The following is a 25,489-nucleotide window of genomic DNA, read 5'->3' as shown; positions in this document are numbered from 1 at the left end:
TTTCCATATCTGTGCAGAAAGTTAGAAAGGGCACCCCAGACGGGGGGAACATTTAGAACCAGGCTAAAAGTAAAATATTACATTTGAGAGGGAATTTTCCTCTTGCTACATCTGAGATTACGTGCCATTGGACACATCCTTCGGTGCCACATCTAAAAGAGGAATAACTATTATTGTAAGCCTCGAATCTGCTGGCCAAATGTGTTTTTCAAGCTTGATTGCAGGCGGTTCTGGGTGAGTGCCGCATTCAGGCTTCTTCCTGTTACTTTAGTCCCATTTTGGAATTTGCTGAATCAAATTGCTCTGTAACGGGCAGTGAGCAAAATCTGAAATTAATCAGTGGAAAGCAAATGACGGGAGGCTCCGTTAGGGTATCCGGGTGCGTGCTTAGGGCACCTCACGGCTGGCTGCTTCGTGTGCTGTGGTCCAGTGGCCCCGACGCACCGTTTCATATTCACCAAGTGGACGAACGTGAAGACAGCTGCCTGGGGAGCCGGGGGAGGCGGAGGAGAGGCCCTCCTTCTTGCTGTTTATCTTGTTGCCAGTAATAAACGCTCTCGGTAAGAACCTCCAAAGACTCCGCGCCAGTGTCATGGTCAGGAGGTGAGGGAGAGGGTGTGAGAGAATGCTGTTCTGACGCCGGGAAAGGAGGGCAGAAAGCCAAGCAGGAAGCATCGGGTGCCAAAGAAGAAGGAAGAAAGTAGGGGCCGCGACCGGGGAGGCAGACAGGATCAAGAAATACGAGGAGAATCATCCCCTGGCCAGGGGCCTGGCTCCCTTGGTTTCTCATCCCGCCTCCCACCTCATTTTGGACCCCACCTGGGATGCAGCAGGTGGGCCCTGGGATGTCTTCAGTAGCCCGATGTGCGGTGGCGGGGGGATGGGGACAGGTGAAACATCGTCTAGTCCAGCTGCCTTGAAGCGGGTGGACCCCAGGCTACCTGGACTTAGGAGACTGTTACCCAAGGACAGTGTGCAGTTTTAGCATTTAAGAAGCAAAATGTTGGCTGCTAATGCAGGGCTCTCTGAAGCTTGTTATTTGACGTCTCATATAACATAGTAAAGATACAAAAGTTTGAAAAAGGTCACTGAGCCTTTAAAACTAACTGTGTAACAGCAGTCTGGGCTGCTCTGCCCTGCCCTGGAGTGGAGAGGTTGCCCTGTATTTGGGCTCTGGATATACGAAGGGCTGTTGTATTTAAGAAAACCAAAGCTCTTTAAAAGCACAGTAGCCATGGGGCTTCCCTGGTGGCGCAGTGGTTGGGAATCCGCCTGCCAGTGCAGGGGACACGGGTTCGAGCCCTGGTTCAGGAAGATCCCACATGCTGCAGAGCAGCTAGGCCCGTGCGCCACAACTACTGAGCCTGCGCTCTAGAGCCTGCGCACCTAGAGCTGGTGCTCCAAGACGAGAGAGGCCACCTCAATAAGAGGCCCGCACACGGCGATGAAGAGTAGCCCCCGCTCACCGCAACTAAAAAGAAGGCCCGCGCGCAGCAACAAGGACCCAACGCAGGCAAAAATAAATTAATTAAAAAAAAATGTATTTCCATTAAAGTTAAAAAAAAACAACACAGTGGCCTCTGTAGTATTTGGAAATGGCATTAGCAATCGCACTGAATTATAGTCTTGGAAGGTTTAAAAGAAATTGATTTAAATATATTCTTTAATCCAGATGTTTTAATGATTCAGGTTGGCCTGATTATAGGCTTAATTTCACCTTGTGGGTGAAGCCTATGCTTTGATAATACTATTTCTTTCATATATAGAGTGAGGCTAAGAAAAGCCTCACAAAGAAGTCTGACCAGCACGCCCAGCTCAAGCTTTGTGTGTCGGGACGTTCGGTCGAGATGATGGGTTCCCACAAACAAGCGTATTTCAGCTTTCATAGGCCTGCAGAGTCCTTATGCTGCCATTGGTTTTGAAATAGGTACAGAGAGGCGAAGTGAATAAGTAAGCCTGTGCAGACAGACACGTGTATCGTTATACGGTGGCGATGCAGGAGGTGGGCTCGACACCCAGAAAGGTCAGTGTGGTCAGCACACAAGGAGACGGGAGAGGCTGGCTGGAGGTGAGGGGGGGAGGTGTATGGGGACCCCTCATTGGGCCTTGCAGGCAGTGGTGTGTTGGTAAATGTCTAGCAACCAGCTCTCTGCTCTTTGGCAATCGTTGATTTCTCTGGTGTAATTACATCACTGTGGTCAATTTCAGGCCACCCACATGAGGTCAGTGAAAGCCGGGTTCAGAAGATGTGGGAAAAACTGGTTCTTGCAAACCCACAGGGGTCAGCCCCAGAACCCAAGTGACGTGGACTGGTGCAAGAGTTTGTGTTTAATTCTAAGTGTGCTCCATCTTCTTCATTTATGTATCCCTAAGGCATACTAGACCTTCGGGAAAGGTTTGTCGAAGGAATGAATGATTTCTTTTTCTTCCACCCTCTAATATGGTCATGGAAAAATCTGTCTCAGGCATAGACAGTGTTTACCACTTTTGAAATCCTACTTTGATCCAGGTGGGCTAATATTTGAAATTGATTAAGAGCATGGAGAATAACACAGTCTATCCTTGTTGCAAGAGAGTGTGTTTAGTGTGAGATATCTTAATCACCAGTTAACAAGCAACGTGCTTTCCAAACCCTTGTGGCTCCCCAGCAAACTTCTGGTAATCAAGCCCTGTTAAAGCTCATTTCTATTTTATCAACACAGGGTGACTAATTCTTTGCCATCCCTAAAATGTGAGGAAGGTGTCTTTGCTTTCCAAAGCCAAAGGAGGGCTGCAGCTGCTGTGTGGTGGGCCACGGAGAGGTCTGTCCCAGGGCTGCCAAGAGAAGCTGTCCCTGACAGAGGGACAGCCCACTCATGCAGGTGGCCCTACTCCCAGCCTTTGGTCTCTTCGTGGGCAAATCCATGTCTGGATCCACTTGGTGTCTCCTCATTATGGAAATCTGAGTCCCACAGAAGGTATGTGAGGGCACAGGCTTGCTTACCTGAGGGTCAAATCTCATACACAATGGTGTTTTCCCACTAAAAGGTGTTATGACTGTCCATTGGGGGAAACAAAAATAGTGTAGAGAAAAATGAATATAAAGAAGAAAGGATCAAAATAAATAAAATAAAATTCAAGGGAAAAAAAAAAAGAAGAAGACAGGATCAATTGTAATCTTACTACCCTAAAAAAAGGATTATTATGTCTTGTCTTCTAGTACTTCTTTGGACAAATTTTCTTGGCAATGTTACAATAATTATATATGATACATACAATTTTGTATGCTGCTTTTTCTTCTCATAAGCATTTCCCAGTGGCATTAAACATTTAGGGAGCATTTTTATTTTAGTTTAGTTTGTTTTATTTTATTTTTTTATTTTATTTTATTCTGACCACGCCCTGTGGCATGTGGGATCTTAGTTTCCCAACCAGGGATCAAACTTGCGCCCCCTGCATTGGAAGCATGGCGTCCTAACCACTGGACCGCCAGGGAAGTCCCCTGGGGAGCATTTTTAATGCCTACAAAATATGCTATCCTTTGGATTTTTCCACCTATATTACTATTACTCTATGATTCCAGATGGTTTTGCCACTTTAATTTTTCTCATTAGGGGAATCATTGCCTCAAAGGATATGAAGTGTGAGCTGGTAGTTTCCTAAGGCCTGGGTCCAGAAACTGGCCAAGCATCATTTCTACCATGTCCTGTTGCTCAAGCAGAGAAAGAATACAGATTTGAGGGGAGAGGACATGAACCCCTTTTTTCCTGAAGAACGTCAATGAATTTTGGGGCTTTATTTTAAAACTACTAGAGAGGGGGGCTTCCCTGGTGGTCGAGTGGTTGAGAAACCACCTGCCAGTGCAGGGGACACAGGTCCGAGCCCTGGTCCAGGTAGATCCCACATGCCGCAGAGCAACTAAGCCCATGTGCCACAACTACTGAGCCTGCGCTCTAGAGCCCGCGAGCCACAACTACTGAAGCCCACGCACCTAGAGCCCGTACTCTGCAACAAGAGAAGCCACCGCAGTGAGAAGCCCGCACGCAGCAGTAAAGACCCAACGCAGACAAAAATAAATTAATTGAGAAAATAAATAAATAAATAAAACTACTAGAGAGAGAAAAAAATGTTTACTATTTGTTTTTATAAAATTTTATCACATCGTTTGGAAGGATATTGATGGTAAAACTTACCATCTGGCTCCTTCTCCTGTTTTTAAAAAAGCTTGCAGACCAGTGACATCTCTTCCTAACAGAGGAATGCTCCAGGGGTCTTGATGAATATACTTATTTATATAGAATAACTTCCTAGTTAGTTGAAGCTCACGTCTTTAGGCATAAACACCTAACTATTTTAACTATCCTGTAGAGTGACTGCAGACATGGTCTGTGGAATGATGCAAAGCTGTTTCCAATCCTGGCTGCAAATCCCAACCTCACCATTGACTAGCTGGGTGGCCTCTCTGAATTTCATTTTGTTATCAATAAAATGGGGATAATAATACTTCCTTTATAGGTTTGTCCTATAGATTAAATATGGTATTCCACGTTAAATATTTAGCTTAGTGAATGGCTCATAGTAAGTCCTCAAAAAATAGTTAATAATAATACTTACATAAGTTATACACTTCCTTAAGCAGCACAGAATATATGACAATACGGAGGATGTTCAGTGTGTGCAGTCCATCCACTCTCTACATGGTGGGCTCAACCACGGGTGTGTAGAGTTGGTGCATTCCTGGTTGGTTTGGTCTAGATGGTCTGTTTGCATAGGGCCACAAGGGGTGTGTGTTTGGTTCACATTGTTTTGATCCTTCCTGTAACTGATTTAACCCAAGTGAGCATGGGTGTCATGCCAGTGATGTGTGTTGAGTCAAAGTATTTACTCCTTCTCTGGGGAACAAGGATGTCTGCCCAATGCATCCGACAGTGAGCTGAGTACCCACAGGAGGGAGTTCACGGCACATGTTGTCTCTTGTCTAATTGGTTTGTTTTAATCGTATGGGCACCGTGAATCTGATTTAGCCATTTGGAGGTAAAATTACAGCTCCCTTCTAGATAGTATATGGGACCCTCTGGATACACTTCTGTATGCCCTTCTTCCCCTGGGCTTTCCTATTTTCTCTCCCATCAGGCCTTTTAGCCTCGTTCCTTTGTAGGGCCATCACCCCCGTGGTGGCAGGGGACGTGTACAAGGCATCCAGCTGAGAGAGCCAGTGGGGGATTGACGTCCATCCCAGGCTCTACCCCCAAGCCCTGTGCCCTCGTGAGGGGCTGCACCTCCTGGACAAGGTGCACCATTTTGTACAGATACATCCTGTGGACTAATAGGCTCTGCTCGCTGAGGTGTTTATTTTATCCCTGTTATCTGTGTACTTTCATAAGCGACCTCAAACCCTTTCTGCACCAGAGTGAGATAAAGTGATTACCAAGAGAATAACCACGGCTAGCAGGCAAATCCAATATATACATCTGTATGAAGAAACAGAAAATGAAGTGTCCCACTCACCTAGTTTTAAACTTAAGACAAGGGAACAAAAAGCGATTCAATTCTAGAGAAGGTCAGTTATAGGTTGGAGTTAAGGTGAAAGAAATTCAACGCCTCCATTTTGTGTTTGAGAAAATGGGACATCAGCTTGCAGTGTTTAAAGAAAGGTTGCTTTGAAAATCAGAAATTGTCTTCAGTAATCACACTTCTCTTTCAACTAAAGTCAAGGGATTTCAGTTGGTTTCTGGGGCTGGTTGGCCACGTGGCAGCTTAGTAAGAATGTATAATAAGAACCAGCCAAAAGTCAGAGGAAAGACCTTCAGGCAGAAGTGAGTTAAAACTCTGTTTATGTTTCTTCAGCCATTCTTGTGAAACCGCCAGTGAACTCTGGATAGGAAGATAGACACGACCTCCTGGGGGAGTCCTGGCTTCTGGCTTTTTGGCCAGAGTAACTTCATCTCATGCAGTGTTTTGCGAGTGAGATGATCAGGCAGGACGTTTCTACCTGAATTTTTTCTGATTTCTCTCTCATCCTCTCCTGCATCCGTTCTCTCTCTTATATCTTTCCCCTGGTGCCTTCACACCAGGAACTGCTTTCTTACCCGTGGTACCCGCCACCTCTGGGTCCCAAGTCGGCAAAGGCGAGGGGATAAACCAACACATGGCAATACCTCTAGGTCACAAAGTGTCCTGATGCAGACATTGGGAAACAGTGGGGTAGGGAGTGTCCCGGCTGTTCCTGGGAGACACACACAAGCTCAGTGCTCAAGAGGACAGATGTGTTACCCTTGGGAGGAGGCTCCCGTGAGCCTTCCAGGCCAGAACACACTGCCCCCCCGCCCCCCCACCCCGCCAACAGCCTGATTTTTGCAGGATCAGCCTGGCCTGGGCGTGACTGTCACCCACTGGGACAGTGCCACTGAGGGCTATTAAAGGCGTTGCTCTGTGGCTTCAGCAGCATCTGGGGAGGGATCGTCGGATGCAGAGTCTTCCTCTTGGAGGGGGGCTGCAGTTGTGAGTGCCTGATATGGAAAGAGGTGAGGGGGAGGCCGGACCCCCAGATGCCTCCTCTCCCCCATAACTGTGATTTATGACGGGCTGCTCTGTTTCCAGGGTGGAGACTGGTCCTCCAGAGCTGGGCAGACACCCACCTGTGGTAGTGCTTAAGGGGTGTCCCATAGTCATTACCAGCGTGACGCAGCCTCTTTGCTAGCTGTAAACAGAGGGAGCGGCTGTGCACCAGTAGTATCCTGTGACTCCGGAAGTGACATCTCCTGGTGGGGTTTTCGTTGAACCCTAAGCAAGTGTTTTATTTTTGAAAAGAAAACAAGCGCATCTATCAGTGGAGCGTCTTCACATTATGCCTCTAGGAATTATGCCTATAAACTTCGTCTTCAGACAAGATGAGGGGATTACAAATGTGTTTCTATAGTTTTGGGAATCACTCGTGTCTCCTACTGAGAGCGTTCTATGCAGGGCTCACTAATTAGGGGTCATATGTATGTTTAAACGGGGCTCCCTTCTCTAAGAAATGAACTCAGTGTTTCTGGAGTAGCTTGTAACGTGAGTGGTGGATAACCTTCCTTCCAAAGTAATTAAACTGAGCATGAATTCTAAACAGTCGTAATTTCCCCGTTTTGTAATACTTGAAACACTTCCTTTTAGAAGCGTATTTGTTTGTATGAAGGAAGACTTTGAGATGTAGATTTCGTAAAAAGGAATATACACATCAATAGATTATAAACCCAGAATTAATCGACATGCTTGCTGAAACAAGAAGAGATTTGCTCAGTAAACTAAGATACGAGAAATGCTGGCAGCGACAATAAAGGAAGTACTTGATAATCCCTTTTTGGGGCACAGCAGAGGGGAACATGGGAGACGGTTTGTTCCCTAAGTGTTGAAGGTTTGATAGCAGATGACGTCTTTCTTTCTTGCCAGCTCCTATAAACTGGAAATGGTGCCTGGAGCTCTCAAAGGGTTGTGAGGCCTGGTCAGGAAGGTTCTGGAAAGAGTGTGATGGTCTGCCATACCTGGGGAGGGTGGAGTGCTTATGTGGGTGAAGCCCACTGCACTAGGGTAAGAAGTTGGGGTGGGAGGTGGGAGGGGTGGGGTATAATCTTTGTTTATTTAGGTAAACTTTGAAAAGACCCTAAAAGTTTTCAGTGACTTCGATGGCACCTTGACTTTTCCCCCTCCGTTAGATACCAGTGTTCTGAAGCTTGAGACCTTAGCAGCTCTACCCAGGACAAATCTGAAAGTTAGGTGCCTTTTGCTAAAACCTGGGTAAACTTTGAGGGCAAGGACTGTTTTAAGATCAGAGGAAACCTTTCTCATTCTAATACTTGACAAGTCAAACCTGGCATACAACAGCTTCACCAGCAATGTGACAGGAAATTGTGTGCTTACGTTTCACATGTTATTGGCAAAAGGACTGTTTTTCTAACCACAGGCTTGGGAGGCTGGTGGGTTGGAGCTGGAAAGACCTGGGTTCAAATCTGAGTTTTCTTGGTCGTGTCTGCTTTCTCATCTGAAAACGGGAGCATTTTACCCACCTTGTCCGATTGTTGAGAGGATTATAAAGCTCCGAAGGTAGTTCCTGGCCCTTGGTACGTGCACAGTAAGTGAAAGGTGTCCTTAGACTAAAAGCTCTTGGAATGGTTCCCGGTTGGCTTGCTGGGCTAATCAGTGATCCCCGTCACCGCTGTATAACCACATGGCTGAAGCCCATGACACCCTGAACCCAGCAGGTCAGTGCAGCCCAGAGGCCAAATCCACCCCACAGCCCGTTTTTATAAATCAAACTTTGTTGGAACGCTCTTCCATTTGCACGTTGTCTGTGGCTGCCCTCAAACTGTAATGGCAGAGTTGCGTACACGGACTGTATGGCCAGCAGAGCCCCAGATATTTGCCCTCCGGCCCTTTAGAGAACACGTTTGCCTCCCCGCTTCCACCATTTGAGTCATGTGCTTACTGAGTCAGAGCGTTCATTCTCAAATCTCCTAAGGCCCGTTGTCATTGCTACTGTAATTGCATAATTTTAATTATAAATTATGTAAACTGATGAAATAAGAGATCAAAAGGAGTATTGTTGTGGGAGCGTCTACTGGTTGTTCCCAAATACTCGACTTCCTTTCCTTCGATAGTAGAATCTCAAGTTTCAGCCCGATGATGGCCACCAGCAATTGAATTACATGTCCTAGGTTCCCTTGCAGCCAGGTATGGCCGTGTGACTACATTCCAGCCAGTGGGAGGTGGGTGAAAGCTTTGCATGCAACTTGCAGGCCATGACTTCAAGGGAGAGGGAGTGCCCTCCGCTTCCTTTTTCCCCTCCCTGCTGGCTGCAGTGGTCCATGGGATGACTGTGTGATTCGAGAATATATGGAGTATTAAGATGGAAAGAGCCTGGGTCTTCAACATTATAGAGATCCTGTGTTAGCCCTGGACCACTATGTTCTGCTGTCCATGAGGGAGAAATGAAGTGCTCTCTTGTTTAAACCCATCACTTAGACCTTTGACACAACGGGCAAACTTATATCTTAATACATACAGTTGTTTATCCCTAAGAAAACTGTCGAATGTATTAGAATCAGTAAGGGCCAGTTGCTGGTAAATAATGCTTTTTAAAAAAAAGTGGAGAAACAGCTGAAAAGGTAGGTGGGGGATAGGCATAAAAATTGAGAATGATCCTTTATGTGGGTTGTTTGATTCGTCATTAAATTCTTGCTCCTCTTTAAATAAATGAAACTAGAAATCATGAGTAATTCATGGGGATGTGTTTCATGCCAGAACGCCAATCTTTGTTGCAAGCCCTAACTCAACTGGAACTTCTATAACTCCCGCAGCACGTATTCGTAAGTTAATATTTATTGGATTGAGTTGACTGCCCCAAGGGTGTACTGCTTGGTTTCTTAGTCTCCAGTCAGCATTCAGGTTCTACCCTGAGTCTAAGAATATTCATGTCAGTTACTCATTAGTATGGTTGAGAATTAATCACCTACACCAGCCCAGATAAGGGAATAGGAAAGTTATCTAATGCTGAAAAAACAGCTTAAAAGTGACCACTGTTTGCAACGGATGAAGATAGACTGTGATAGCTCTTTTAAAGCCCATGATGAGGGCTTCCTTGGTGGTGCAGTGGTTGAGAGTCCGCCTGCCGATGCAGGGGACACGGGTTCATGCCCCGGTCTGGGAGGATCCCCACATGCCACGGAGCGGCTGGGCCCATGAGCCACGGCCGCTGAGCCTGCGCGTCCGGAGCCTGAGACCCGCGTACCGCAAAAAAAAAAAAAAAAAAAGCCCATGATGAAAATCTAAGAAAGGAAGTTGAATGACTGTCAGGTAATTAGGCCTTGACAGGTAGGAGTGCCCATTGTTTCTGGTAAATTTGCCTTTAGCTTCTGACCTCCATCTCTTTGGTCTCCTGCTCTACTGTTTCCAGTGAAATCACAGGTCCCTGCTTTGACCAAACACAGAATTTCAGGGGTCCAACTGACTGAGCCTACAGAAGGCAGGCCAGCTGGGCATCTGCCCTGGCCTTGCAGTCCCCAGGGCCTGGAAATCCGCAACCCATTGTAAAGGAAAGATCAAATTCCTCATATGGCTTGAAGTTTCTCCATTACAGGACCACAGATATTGACATTTTACATCTTTAATACCCTCACAGCCTCAGAAAATGGAAGCAGACTGGGCCTTCTCAGCCTATTAGGAGGTCTGTTTGCTGGGAACCTCTTTCGGCCTGAGATCTGACACTTTGACATCAGTACTTGAAGAGTCACTGAGAGCTGCTGGCTGAGATTCTCTTTCCCATCAGTACCACCAGGGATGTGTTAAGGGATATTGCCAGCTTCAAGTATTCCTCTCTCAAGTTCATATCAATTTCTAAATCAGCTCTTTATAGGAGAAGATAAATGTTTATTTCATAAAAGTAGAGGACATATTTAGAGTTTTCCTAAATTCAGCCTTTTAGGTAAACGTGAGTGGATTATAAAGTCCTTGAGCAGAAGGCATCATTGATTATCGAATCCAGCAGCAGTCAACCCGGGGCCCATGGACCCTCTGAATTCCCGAGGTATTTTGAAGGGGGCCATTATCCAAAAACAGTTACTATCCGATCTGGTCCAGCTCCTTATTTTATAGACTTGAGAAACCCGAATTCCTCCTGTGGACCAGTCAGAACAGCCTCCCAGGGACTTCTGTGGTCGCCGTGCCACTGATCTGTGGCATTCTTTAGCATAATTTGTTTAAAGAACATTAATTTCATTTCCTCTTATGATTCCAAAGAGTCAATTCAGAACAGAATTCACAGAGTTGGTTCATTCCTGGCCTCTCGGACTATATAATCAAAGTGAACTGAATTTTTAAGTGAACCTAATCATCTTCTTAGCGTCTGGGGTGTCTAGTGGCTGTGGTATGTAGAGGGATCACTCAAGTCATGTTGTCACTGGATAGTTTTGTTAAAGATTACATAGATTAGAAGGTATGGGCTTTGTTTGTAAGAGAAACAAAGGCAGATATCTGTCTTTAAAAACAATTACCTTTTCTAGAACCCAACATTTTGATGAGCCATTTTTTCCATTTCTTGAAAATGCATTGTGGTAGCATGAGCTAGGGAAAAAAAAAAGCAAGAAGAATATACATAATAAATTAAGTTCTGATCAAAATACAATTCTAAACCTAGAACATCTTTCAAGACAATGATTAAAAGATATCTCTCTCTGTCTTTCGGTGAATGTTTGTTTAAAATAGTCATTGTGTTGTTTAAGTATAGGTGATTTTCTTTGACCATCTGGCTCCATTGGTTCCCTTTTGGCTGTGGTCAGTTCCCTGAAGACTCATTACCTTTGTGGCTCTCACCTAGGCTGATGAACTCACAAGGGGCTCAGGATGAAATATTTCGCACCACTTAATTGATCTCCCTAACTGGGTGGAGACAACCCTTGGAAGGTCCAGGCCCAGTTAAATGCCATTTCACAGTACTTTTGTCCTTGTGGTTCTAGATGGTTCTCACATGGGAAAAGTATTGGTTTGGCCAAAAGTTTCGTTCGGGTTTTTCCATACCATCTGGCGGAAAAACCTGAACGAACTTTCGGCCAACCAAATAAATGATTAAGGTTGATCAAAGAGCTATTTCATCTTACTCTATAGGCTCTTATCAAGTCTGTTTCATGTTAGTAGATTATCGTGTCGGGGAGGAAGAAATTTTCCCCTACGCTTCTAGGTTCTTCTGGCTGGTGTAAGAATTAAATCGGCACGAGAAGATTAACAGGAGAAAAACAAAAGTTTAATAGCCTGTACACATGGGAGAGACCTAGGAGAACTGAGTAACTTTCCAGAATGGCCAAAACCCTCACCTGAACTACCGTCTTCAGCTAAAGACAAAAGAGGTGTTGAGGGTAGTGGTCTGGAACTTCAAAGGCTAGGAAGGCAATTGACATGGAGGTAGAAAAGCAAATGTTTGGTAAGTAAAGGTTTGCTGGGCCAGGAAGAGACAATGGGACACAGAGTGGGCTCTGATCTCTAGGTCCTGCTGAGTTTCCCTCACCACCACACTCAGCCCATATTCCTGGCAAATGTCTCTGCTGCTAGCTTGCTTCTTGGAACAAGCCCTCTATCTGTTGATACATTATTTTAGGCAGTTAGGGGGAAGGCCAAAGTTTCTTCCTGAGTTTTTTGGGGCCTTGATTGTTTTCACCTCGAAATAATATGCATGCCAAAGAGACAACTTGGGGTGGCAAATTTTGCATCGCTACAATAGAGTACAAGCAGAACATGGGATAATAATACATTCTATGTGTGTATAAAAACAAGAAGGCATTTAACATTTTACCGACTAGCCAATCCAGTAGACAGCGACCTAGAGGGAGAGGAGAAAGGGGTATGGATGTAACCGTGTGCCCCGGAGAGAGCTGCGGGAGTTGTGAACACACAGGCACTTGCCTAGGAGATCTGATTCGGTTGTCGGCGGCTTCCTGGAAGTGGCTAGAAGACTGGGCAAGCAGATGATCTCCAATACGCCGGCTTGGCAGTTTACACGTACAGAAAGCGCGTGTGGCAGCCGTTAGATTCTCCTGAACACCACGGACAGGAACTTGGACTCTGGGGGCAGGTGTGAGTGTCTGCAAAAATGAAGGAGGATGGGGGAGATGGCAGGCACCTCTCTCACGGGCATAAGGGTCAGCCTAGATCATTCCAGTCTCATTTACTTTCACTGAACTTCACAGCACAAGGGAATACAAATTTTTAAGAAAAAGTTTTCCTGAGCGAATTTATAATGTGAGTGGAAGTGAAATGTCGGAGGAACTCTTTAAGTAAGTGTTTGCAGGAACCCCTTCAGTCTTCAGGTATAAAATACACAATGGCGGTTATCAAGGTGGTGAGAAATGCACTGACGGCAACTCCTTTTTAGTTAATTATCAGCCAGATTTTTATTGCTGTTCTATGTGTATGAGAACGTGGGGGAAATGCAATCCCGTAGAAGCCCACTCTCTAAAGCAGACAGGCTCTATTAATTACTTTTTAGAATTTTGTTTTCCTAAAGAAACTATCATTAGGAGAAATACGTTCTTTTGAAATTTGTCCTCACTCCGTAGCATCAACCACTGCACACCCTCCCTGGGCAAGAGATGCCTCCTCGGTAACCTGTGCCCAGATCCACTTCTCCCTTGCCTCCGCACATACTCCTTTCTAGTTCGTGCCCTGCCCGCTCCCAAATACATCCCCACCTTCCCGCCATGCTGCTGTTGAGTATTACATAATTTACCATTAAAACATGCAATAGGGCTTCCCTGGTGGCGCAGTGGTTGAGAGTCCGCCTGCCGATGCGGGGAACACGGGTTTGTGCCCCGGTCCGGGAAGATCCCACATGCTGCAGAGCGGCTGGGCCCGTGAGCCATGGCCGCTGAGCCTGCGCGTCCGGAGCCTGTGCTCCGCAACGGGAGAGGCCACAGCAGTTAGAGGCCCGCGTACTGCGAAAAAAAAAAAAATGCAATATCCATACAATAGCTTATTGTTAAAACTCTGCTTTTGAGGGAGGCCGAGGGCCAATTTAGCAAGCAGTAAGACATCAGAATGCGATTCTCATTGTTTTCTATGACTGACAGCAGGGATCCTCTTGGTAAGGGTATGTTCCTTTAACAGTCACCAACATCATTCACCGGCTTTGAAATGAAGATAAATGGGAGATGCAGTCTTTAAAGGACTAAGGTGGGACTGTGGCCTATACTTTAACAGTGTAGCATTTTGAATAAATATCTCAATGACTGATAGTCACTGACTTCAGGTTTGCCATATTCCAAGGTACTGCCTTCAACACAAAGGCTGACGACAAATTCTCCCAACAAAATTTAATTGGCCTTCATTCAAAAAGCCCTCTGGAGGAACTTTATCATCGTTCAGTCTGTTTGGGTTGTATGTACCTGTTCCAGCCCAGTGTGATGGGTAAGGTCTCTCAAAAAACAAAATGAGGAACTATATTGTTAATGAAAAATTTTTGAACCATAAGCAATACGTTCTTCGGTATTGTCACAGAAGCTTAGGTTTCATGTAACTAGGCCAGAGGTTAAAAAAAAAAAAAGAGAGAGAGAGAAAAAGGCAGGGAGAGGACATTTCCTTTTGATTCCAACTGCAGTAAATCCTGGACGGTACTTCATTGGAAATTGTGGATCCCAAACAGAATGCAAAAGAAAGGCTTATATCTGAATTAGCAAACTTGCCTTACAAGAACAATTTCTGTTTTCCTTGGGGAGTGTTTCCTGGTTCTCAGGTATTATCTGTCCTTCGGGGATAAAGTAGAAACCTTTTCTTCCCTCAGGGGTAATGATTAAAGCAAATCTCTGTGTTCACAAATGAAAGGGTGTTTAATCTCCTGCAGGTCTCAAGTAGGAGCTTGTTCGGAGCTGGTAATGGAATTTAAATTGTTCATGCCCTGGGCTTATGAAAGTCTACTTGTTGAAAAGTTAACAAAATTGAAAACGCTGGAAAATAACTTCTACTGGCATCTGTTCATGGAAACTAGAATCATACAAGAAGTAACGTGATGGGCAGCTGAGCGCCAGGCTTCCAGATGATCTCGGTGGATTGGGTAGTTGATAATCTCTGCACCCAGGGAAGTGGCAAGGCAGAGACTGAGGTGGAAGGAAGAAAGGGGCAGTTTCACAAAGTGACTGATCTCTAGTTCATTTGAGACTTGATATGAAAAGAACGAGAGAGCTCCAAATAAAACACCAAGTTGCCCAGAGGGCGGTGAGGCTCAGCTTCTCAGGGCAGGAAGAGCCAACACTCAGGTGGCGCCTCCTGGGGGAGAAGTTGTCCACGTGGTTAATTGGTCTGAGAAAGTGAGAATTTCACATTGAGTGCTCTGTAATTTCTTAATCTTGTGTTTGCTTATTTAATCCTCCAGTTGACATATCTTATTTGCTTTGTCATGGTTCTAATTCTGTGAGTGAGTGTGCAGGGAAACAGGATCCCTGTTTCTATTTCGTTTCTCTGCCTACACACAATCACACGCGAACACGCCTGCACGCGGAGGAACACGACACGGATCCAGAGGATTAAAAACAGTTCTAACACGTCGCACTCAGAAATGTTCAAATCTGTAACTGGAGACTGACTGACCTTTGTAAGAAAAATTATGCAGGGGTTAATATCAACAGATATTCACTACCAACAGAGAACATGAGACCGTTAGTCACCAGCCCAGAATGACAGGGCGGTGAGGGCTCCCGGGCCAAAGCATATTTATAGGTAAGATGGGTGAAGCAATTGTTTGTCCCGGTTGCTAGGTGACAGCTTAGGTTATAGCAAATCCCCTTTTACAAAAGTTTGGGATGTTGACATTGTTAACTTTCTGTAAAATATGGTTTGCCTTCAATTTCCAATTCCTATGGATTAAAAATAAAATAAATTAGTGTAAAATAATGTATTTTCTCTGGAGGCACTTTGACGGTTCTTCTAAACATCTTTGGAAATGGTTATTGCAATATGAGTTCTTAAGGATATGGAAAATCTAAAAAGTGACCAGAAAGGGGTGTGTGTGTGTGTGTGTGTGTGTGTGTGTGTGTGTGTGTACGTGCACATGTGTTTGAGAGGAAACAGCAATAGCTGAAAATACTCTCCAGTGGATTGAGGTCACCCGACAGGAACAAACAAGGGACTGATTTTCCCTATCCCGACAGAAGGATGGATGTTCATGGGGTTTCACATTCTGGCCAACTTCACAAGCCCCAGTCCGGTCTCCACGGGTTGCACAGGTGCTCGTGGGTCCATGTGAGAGTAATGTCTACAGAAGGTGCTGGGTCCAGGGATCTCCATGGAGAAGTCAGGCGTTAGGGCCCAAGTTTTGCCAGAAGGAATTCCACACAAAATACTAATTTCCACCTGAGGAAACATTTGATATAAATGAGTCCTATTTCTTGGTTACCTAATTTCGAAGGCAGTTTAATTCTGCATTTCCAAGGAAAAAAAATAAAACTATTCCATATAAGTGAAAGCTGGTTTCCAAATTTTTTAGACTTTTTGCCTATGATGTATTCCTACACATATAAAGGAATACACACTAATTACTGTGATAGGTAATGTATAGAAGCATTCGGCTAAGTGCATTAAAAAAATCAATAGAAGTCACTAAACTATTTTTGATTTGTTTTTCTTTGTTTGATATCTGTTCATTGTTTATATCCATTCCTTCATTCGATATTTTATGTGCCTTGTAGAAGTCAAGTTCTGTCAGCTGCTGAAGACAGAGCCGTATCTGTGAATCCGTTCAGGGCATTTAAGTCTCACGAGGTGTCAACATTACAAAGGAAAGTAACTACAATTGAAAAATTGCTACAAAAGAAAATGATGGGGCTTCCCTGGTGGCGCAGTGGTTGAGAGTCCGCCTGCCGATGCAGGGGACACGGATTCGTGCCCCGGTCCGGGACGATCCCACATGCCACGGAGCGGCTGGGCCCGTGAACCATGGCCGCTGAGCCTGTGCGTCCGGAGCCTGTGCTCCGCAATGGGAGAGGCCACAACAGTGAGAGGCCTGCGTACCGCAAAAAAAAAAGAAAAAATGATGTATTGGAGGTGGGCAGGGCTCAGGAGGAGAGATTCAGGGAGGAGATGCACACAGTGCTTGTGACACAGTGCCGGCCTGGGAGGGCCCAGAGATCAAGGGTATCATTGGCACAGGGTATGGAATCACTGGAGGGTCCTGGCTTGGAAAGAGCTGAAGCAGTGGAGAGAGAAAATAGGAATCTAAACTCCTTGGTTCCAGGCTTCCCCTGGGAACCGAGATGCTGTATCGATATCTCTATTTCTGTAGCTCAGCATTCAGGGAGTCCATAATCTGTCCACGTTACTGCTCTAGTGTTCTTCCCCACTCATCTTTGAAACGATGCCAAGTTCCATTCCAGAGAGTTCTTCCGGTGTCTCAACCTCCAATTATAAGCATTCTCGGTTCCATTTATGAAGGCCCTATTTTGTGTGTATTTGCTCTGTGACCTCAGCAGGATAGTTAATGTATCTGAGCCTCAATTCCCTCATCTGTAGGACAGAATAAATAATAGGACCTCGCTCATAGGCTGACTGTAAGGGTGGAATATGACAGTGAGTTCACAACATACAGAACGGTGCCTGGCTCCTGCTGAGTGTTAGCCAGGATTCTTATCTCACATTGCCTGGAACCCCCATTACTTGAATTTTTCATCAGCTGCCTTGGTGTGAATTTTTCACTCTATTAGCATCCTTCCATTCTACTAAAACCATCACCTAAATAGAACTGTTTTTTCTAAAAAACACTAATTCTAAAAGATACATGCACCCCAGTGTTCATAGCAGCATATTATTTACAATTGCCAAGATATGGGAGCAACGTAAGTGTCCATCAGCAGATGAATAGATAAAGAAGATGTGGTACATACCATGGAATATTACTCAGCCTGTAAAAGAGAGTTAAATTTTGCCATTTGAAGCAACATGGGTGGACTTGGAGGGTATTATGCTAAGTGAAATAAGTCAGACAGAGAAAGAAAAATACTATGTGTTCTTATATGTGGAATCTAAAAAATACAATCAACTAGTGAATACGACAAAAATGAAACAGATTCACAGATACAGAGAACAAACTAGTGGTTACCAGTGGGGGGGGGGAGGAGCAACATAGGGGGAGGGGAATAAGAGGCACGAACTGTCAGGTATAACATAAGCTACAAGGATATATTGTACAACACAGGGACTATAATCAATATTTTATAAGAACTATAAATGGAGTATAACCTTTAAAAATTGGGAATGACTATATTGTACCCCTGTAACATATAATATTGTACATCAACCATACTTCAATAAAAATTAAAAAATAAAGTGAACAAAGTAACAAATGAAAACATTCAGGTACTAAAGACTTAAAAAAAAAGTGAATAAATTGTCATGCTGATCTCTGTGGAATCTTATTCCATAACTCTTTTTAATAGTTGTTTCTGCCTTACAATTTAAAATATATTCTACAGTTCTGCATTGCCCACCCCCTCCCTGGAAAAATGTAGCACTTTTTTTTTTTTTTTTTTTTTTGCGGTACGCAGGCCTCTCACTGTTGTGGCCTCTCCCATTGCGGAGCACAGGCTCCGGACGCGCAGGCTCAGCGGCCATGGCTCACGGGCCCAGCCGCTGCGCGGCATGTGGGATCTTCCCGGACCGGGGCACAAACCCGTGTCCCCTGCATCGGCAGGCAGACTCTCAACCACTGCGCCACCAGGGAAGCCCTGTGGCACTTTATTTTGTATTGCAAATGCCAGAAACCAAACTGAAACCAGCTTAAGGTGAAAAAGGGAATGGGCTCCACAAAGAGGACGTCCATGTTTGAATTTGTTTTGGACTCAGCAGAACCCAGGAACTCAGACCCGACCATCAGGCTTCGTTTGTGCCCTCTGCCTCCGCCTCACACTCCTCTCCTTCTCTCTCCATCTGCTCCACGATTCCTGTCTCTTGTTGGTAATCATCTCCGCAAATCTAAAGCTGAAGAAATATGTGAAAGGATCTGAGCTTTGATATATTAAAAAATCCCTTTTTTTGCTTTGAAAAATTACTTTCAGTTATAAAAATACCTTCTGACTTTTAGGTTGACTAGTATAAGCTAAAAAGATTTATTATCCTGTAAAGTGTACAATAATGAAAAGAGAGTATCTTATATTCAACAGGCTCTCCTCATATATCCAATCCCCAGCTTAGTTTTTGAATGTTTCCCCAGCCCCCAACAGCCCTAGATTCAATGAAATGTCATTTTGTAAACGTGAATTTCATATATACCACGAGCGAGGGCGAAATCACTTTGGGGTCACTCACGGGTAGAGGCTGTGCCTTAGTCATCGCGAAATCCCTGAGGCGGGACTGGTGACAGACAGACAACCACACTCAGTGCATGGTGATTGAAATGAACGGAGGGGAAATGACACTGAGACACATTATCTGTTCTCTGCCAGGATTCATTTATTTCAGCATAATTTTTGGTTGTGCTCAAAGACGCTTGGGGTGAAAGAGATGTAGCAGGGTGCTGGCACGTGTTCTCTCCTCCAGAATTACCGTCTATTTTTAAAGAGCACCCGAGTGTCACGTTTCTTAGTCTCACAGAGCCTCCTAACGGGGAGAACTGTGTGCTGCACCCTGAAAACCAAGTGCATTCAAGGTTCATGTATGGAGCCCTTAAACTGTGCAAAGGCTAATTGGTCTTTGAATATAACACTTAAAGACTGTTTTTGTTAAGTAGACTTTTAAAGAAAGAAGGTACACAATCATGTAAAAGAAAGGTACTTTGCTGTACACCTGAAACTAACACAACATTGTAAATTAACTATACTTCAGTGAAAAGCGGTTAATAAACAATTCTTTACCCACTGAACTATAGTGTCATCATTTATTATCACGATTAGTTTGCCATTTTCTTGCATAAATACTGTGCAAGGAAATCACTATGCATATATTAAAAGAGTACATCATTCATGATAGCATCAAAACCCATTGGATTTCTAGGAACAAATGTCCTAAAGGATGCATAACCCTCTACACTAAAAACTATACACAAAAGATAAAAGAAAAACAAAATTATAGTTATGTGTTCATACGTGTGTGTGTGTGTGTATTCAATAGCGTTTATAGTAGGGCTTGAAATATGGTAGCATATGTCTGCAGCTTTGTTTATCTTCTTCAAGATTTCCTTGGCTGTTCTTGGTACTTTAAATTCCCATTTAAATTTTAGGATTAGGCAGCCAATTGGCATTATAAATTCTGATGAGATTTTGAATTTGTAGGTCAAATTGGGGAGAACTGGTATATTTACAATATGCCAATATGTCTACTCCTTGAACATATTCCTCCATTTACTAAGGTCTTCTTTAGTTTTTCTTAATAATGTTTTGTAGTTTTTAGGGTAGAGATTTATACATCTTTAGTAACAGCTATTCCTAGGAATTTGGTGTGTTTTTGATGACACTGTAAATGACATACTTTTTAAAATTGCATTTTTGTAAGTTCCTATGTTATAAATAAATGAAAACTCAACTAAAAAAAAAAGATAGGTATGAAAGAAAAATTTAAAAAATCATTCAGATCTGTTTGACCATGTGGGTTATTTGGTTCATAACAAAACTCACCACTTTTTATTCCTACATTAAATTACTTAAATCACACAGTTAAATTACTTGAAATCAGTTGGATCCTTTTGGACGTTGCTTTTAAGACGTGTTAGGACCACAGCAGCATTCAGTCTAGGGCTCATTATTCTCTGCTGCTGAGGTAGGACCCTTGTGAGTACTCTACCCGACGTGTGGATTTTGAGGCTTTCCAGTCTAGTCGGTGGGAAGGATTTCCAGGCATCCTTCCCAGCCCTGTGAGCACAGGACTCTGTTCCCTCTCGTCCTTTCCCATGCCTTGTGCCTCACACATGCGCCCTCAGCTGGAGGGTCCAGGGGACCCTGCAGGTGGCCAGTGTTCTCTGTGCAGGCTCTACACCCCACACTCTGTCCCTCCAACTCCAGCCTCTTTGGACTCTCACTTCTGATGCTCAACTCAGGTAGTGGCCAGGACCCACCTGGGGGCCACCTCCCTGCTCTGCGGCCTGACACTTTTTCACTGGGTATTTCTTATTGTAACTCTTAGGATAAGAAACACGTGCCTCAGAATCACCTGGGACACTAATTGAAAAGGCAGGTTTCTGAGGTCACCCCAGGCCTGCTCCATCAGAGTTTCTGGAGTGAGGCCGTGATAGTTGCTGTTGAAACAGTGCCCTGGGGTTCACACACACTTCCCACGTGGGAACTGCCTAACGAGATTACTTTGGCCACATCTAACGTCTATGCCTAATTGTATTCTAGTAGGGTTATGGAGGCAGAAAGAAGGGGTGTTGGCTTCGGATTCTACTGGCAAGCAGAGCTCCCTTCTGTGCCAAAGCGAGGCTGCTTGTCTGAGGGGCTATCTCTCTAATTCTTATTCCCTTAGAACTTCTCGGACTGGTGGAAGCAGTAAACAGCTGCTTATCTTGACCATGCCGAGTGTCTTTTGTCAAAAATATGTCCCTCTAGTTTCTCTTAAGGAGAACGTAACTAAACGGAATCTGCCAGGGCCTCCGTTGGGTAGCTTTTCTGGCAAGCTCTGCACAAGCTGCAGATCCTTGGGCAGAGCCCATGTGAAAGATGCCATGGCCGTGGGAAGGCTGGGAGGTGTGGCTTCTCACTGGGAACCACGTGAACTGGATTCTCGGAGAGTCTGGGAAGTTGGAGCTGGTGGTCACGAGGGAGGGACTCTTAAGAGGTCCTTATCTCCTGGCTGGAGGGAGGTAGAAAGGAGAGAGAAAACTAGCTGGAAGGAAGGAAGCAAGCAAGGGTAGAGAGAAGGGAAGGAAAGAAAGGACAGACAGACCCACAAAAGGACCTTACTTCCCTTTGAACCTGGAAAATGCATGTTCTCTCTGAAACTATGGAAGAAAAAAACTAAACCCTGGAATATTCATGCTGAAGCCATTGGTAGCTAATTTTCTCCCTTGAATGAGCTTCAACTAAGAAGACTTACACTCTTTGGTGAAGGACTTGGTAAAGATTCACACTGTTTTCACCCTCCTTTTCTGTTTGTTGGGCCTTTCGTTGCACATTGATCAGCGCCAAGGATGGTGGGAAGACAGCCACACACCATGTGAAAGATCTGTTTCCCTAGCATCGTCCAGTATTCACAGGAGATCCTTTCTCTGATTATGTGTTTTCTAGACAAGACTCTCTAGGAAAACCTAGAGTTTCATTATGGAGCAACTCAGAGCCTGTGTGTGTGTGTGTGTGTACGCGTGCAGATGTCACTTGTATTAATCGTTGACCAACCATCAAGTATGAATCTTACTTTCCAATAAATATTTGGATTCTGCACAGGAAGTTCTCCTATTTTCCGGAATGGGTAGGTCTTAAATGATGCCGTGTTGATCCTGGTCAATCACACCTCATTCCTCCTGACTCTAGAAAAGAGTGAGGAGATGTCATTGAATTGGTTCTTCCCTTGCAGGGGGCACATGTTTTAAAGGGAAGAGAACTGTGTTGGAAATCAGGAGTCTCCAGTCAGGCTCTGCCCTGAACTAGCTGAGAAAATGTGGGTTTCACTTTCCTTGTCTATAAAAGAAGGGAATTTGAAAAGCTGACATCAATTGGCCCATCTTATTCTAAATTACATAACTGCATTATTCAAATATATGACGTAACTATATTCCCTAAACTGAACTGTGGTGACACAAATGAATGGTAGACTGTATATAATGGAAGACATTAGAAATGTATGTTCCACTGGTCCTCAGAATTAGTCACTGGACAATTTAAAACTATTACGAAACTCCCAGAGAGTGATGGCTAGGTGCATGTTTTATTTAGAGTGTAACATGTAGAGTGACACCTCTTCTTTGCCCTTGAATTCAGATTTTCTTCTGAAATCATACATATTTCCCTTAAATTGTATTCAGGACAATCTATTCATTTATTTTATCTCAGACGTTTACTACTCTTCCCCAAACCCATTTGGTTAGATAATACTTTCATGACTTACAGGATGCATTTCTCATTTCTGTTTGTGATGGTAACAGTAATTCAGATCTCATTAGAATTGTTCAAGGTGATTTTCAAAAAAATTTTGGCCATGCCACACGGCTTGTGGGATTTCAGTTCCCCAACCAGGGACTGAACCCGGGCCATGGCAGTGAAAGTGCTGAGTCCTAACCACTAGACCACCAGGGAACTCCCTAAGGCGATTTTGTTAAAAATAAATATAGGTAACAATGGAATTTATTGTCCCAAAGTACTGTCACAGGGGGTAACACTTGTATTTTGACTGTAGGATGTGAAGTGGGATATACTCGTGTAAGAATGTTACTCATTAAATAAAAAGAATGATTATACATTTAAGTATCCAGGAATTTTAAATCAAGACCATATGTGTGTACATGTATAGCTTTAAGAACAGAAATACATCGATTCTTGTGTACCCAGCACCTAAAAAAGATATAGAATATGACAAATATCCAAGAAGCTCCCACTTGCCATCTCAAGTCTCATTCCCTACACACCCCCATCTTAGGTATCCCTTCTCCTGAATCTTGTTGTTGTTTTTTTTAAAATCATTTCCTTGCTTAAATATCTGTTAGCTTAATGTGATTTTGAGCTTTATATAAATGAAATCATGCTGTGTATATACCTCTGTGATGCTTTTCTCAACATTATGATCCTGAGGTTCAGGTATAAACATGGAGTTTGAGTTCCTTCATATCCATTCCATCTTTCTTTGTTTTATTTTAAGGGAACTTTATTATTTTTATTTATTTATTTTTGGCTGCGTTGGGTCTTCGTTGCTGCACGCGGTCTTTCTCTAGTTGCGGCGAGCAGGGGCTACTCTTCGTTGCGGTGCACGGGCTTCTCATTGCGGTGGCTTCTCTTGTTGCAGAGCACAGGGTCTAGGCACATGGGCTTCAGTAGTTGTGGCATGCGGGCTCAGTAGTTGTGACTCGCGGGCTCTAGAGCGCAGGCTCAGTAGTTGGGGCGCACAGGCTTAGTTGCTCTGCCGCATGTGGGATCTTCCTGGACCAGGGCTCGAACCTGTGTCCCCTGCATTGGCAGGTGGATTCTTAACCACTGCGCCACCAGGGAAGCCCATCTTTCATTTTTGAACACAACTCACTTTATTTGTTCATTATCCTAATGGAAGTGTATTTAAAATTTGCTTCAAAATACAAAATCTTCACCCATTCCATTGGAATTGTTAAAATAATAATATACAGTTCCATTATAAGTTTTTCGTTGATTTTTGTTAGAATTATATTTGCCAGACAGGTTAACCAAATCCTTTAATACTACTCAGTATGCATAGAGAGCAAAAATCAAAATCTGTATTTATGTCATACACTGAGCAGTAGAGTAGCCTACCCTTGCCAATTTGTAACAAGCCTATGTTGTTCTAGAAAGGAAGCCACAGTTCAATTTCAGTTTTTACTCTCCTGTACAAAATCTTTTCCCATTAAGCTGACATACTGGCAAGATTTTGTTACAGATAGTGGCCACTATATGTAACATAAAAACTTAGTGTTTCTTTTAATAGGTCTGGAATCATTCGTAGGATATGCATAGTGCTAGATTTGGTCACCAATGTAAACAGGCTTGCTCAGGGGTTCGAGCATGGGAAGAGTTAATGAAGGCATAAACTGATAGCTAAACGTCCCCAAAAGTTCATTTCTTACAACAGTCGGGAAATCATTTGGCAAATGTCTACCTCGTGGAGTAGCATCAGCCTGAACACCAGGCAGCTCAGTGGCTCTCTGGCAGAGCATTGGTTGAGGCTAATAGAACAAAGAGGAAGGACAAGAACTACTTTTTTTTGTTTTTTGCTTTTTTAATGCTATTGCACTCGTTTAAATATAACTTAAAATTTATATGATAAAGGGAAATGTATTATTTAATTTACAATTTCGTTGATTTGAAAGTTTATTAAAAAGAAACAGAATCTAAAGTACACAATTTCTGGGTAGTTGAGCATCTAAGGGCCAAAGTAGTTTTAATTTGTTGCAGGGCTACTGGAGCTGAATCCAGAGATCAGTCTCACCCTGACACCCTTGCAGTCATAGCTCAGAGGACACTTCACTAACAGTGTGTCCTCTGCTAGACACATTTGTTTAAAATTATCTGTGTAATAAATGAATTTGGGTACCCTTAATAGAGCTTCTTTGAGCTGGTATATTTATGTGATGAGTTAGGATTGCAGGAGTGGGATTTGAACTTGATGGCATTGTAACTTCAGGAGATGCCCAGTATTTGCATGTCTTCTTCCTGGAGCGTTTGTTACTAGTTTTCAGCTCACTACCATTCCTGTGGGAAGGCGGGGACCCACACACAGCACGTGCCTGGCACACACACCACATCCAGCACATTCTATGATGATGATCGGGAAAAGATACTCTAGACAAATACGGGGTATTGTGAGATCCTGTTGAGTTTGACAGTTTTCTACTGAGTTGACCAACAGAGTCGACCCTTGAACAACCTGGGTTTGAACTGCGTGGGTCCACTTAGAGTGGATGTTTATCAGTAGTAAATTCTACGGTGCAACAGGGTCTGTCGTTGGCTAAATTTGTGGATGCAGAGGAACCACAGATATGAAGGGCCAACAAAAAATTATACATAGGTGGATTAACTGCAGCATTGTACAAGGATCAACTGTGGACCGAAAATGCTTTGTTCGTGTTGATGACGAGGATAATGATAAGATTAAAGCCAAGGTTTCTTTAAAGGTACTGTGGCTTTACTACCTTTAAGGTTTAAAACATTTCTGACAATCCCACAAGGCCCTGTATGATCAGGTTTCTTCCTGCCATCCCAGCTCCCTGCAATGCTGTTCTCTGGTTCGCTCTACTGCAGCCATACTGGGACCAATGGTGCTTTAGCTCCTTCTCACAACAGGACCTCTTGCATATGCTGTACATTGTTCTGTCTGGAGCCCTTCCAAGCCTTTATGGTAAATAGTGCAAATCCAGATC

At 43.9% G+C, this 25,489-nt stretch overlaps 1 protein-coding gene across 3 annotated transcripts in view; it reads left to right on the top strand.

Annotated features, from left to right (window-relative positions):
• Positions 1-25,489, top strand: part of RETREG1 (reticulophagy regulator 1) — a gene marked incomplete at its 5' end in the record, with an annotated part of 125,186 nt that overhangs the window by 87,895 nt on the left and 11,802 nt on the right. The gene's annotated exons all lie outside the window — the stretch shown is intronic.

This window comes from Grampus griseus (genome assembly GCF_964374135.1).
Source record: "Grampus griseus genome assembly, chromosome: 3".
Taxonomy (NCBI): Eukaryota; Metazoa; Chordata; class Mammalia; order Artiodactyla; family Delphinidae; genus Grampus; species Grampus griseus.
The sequence above is the reverse complement of the archived record's forward strand: the minus strand, read 5'-3'. Positions and strand labels throughout refer to the sequence as shown.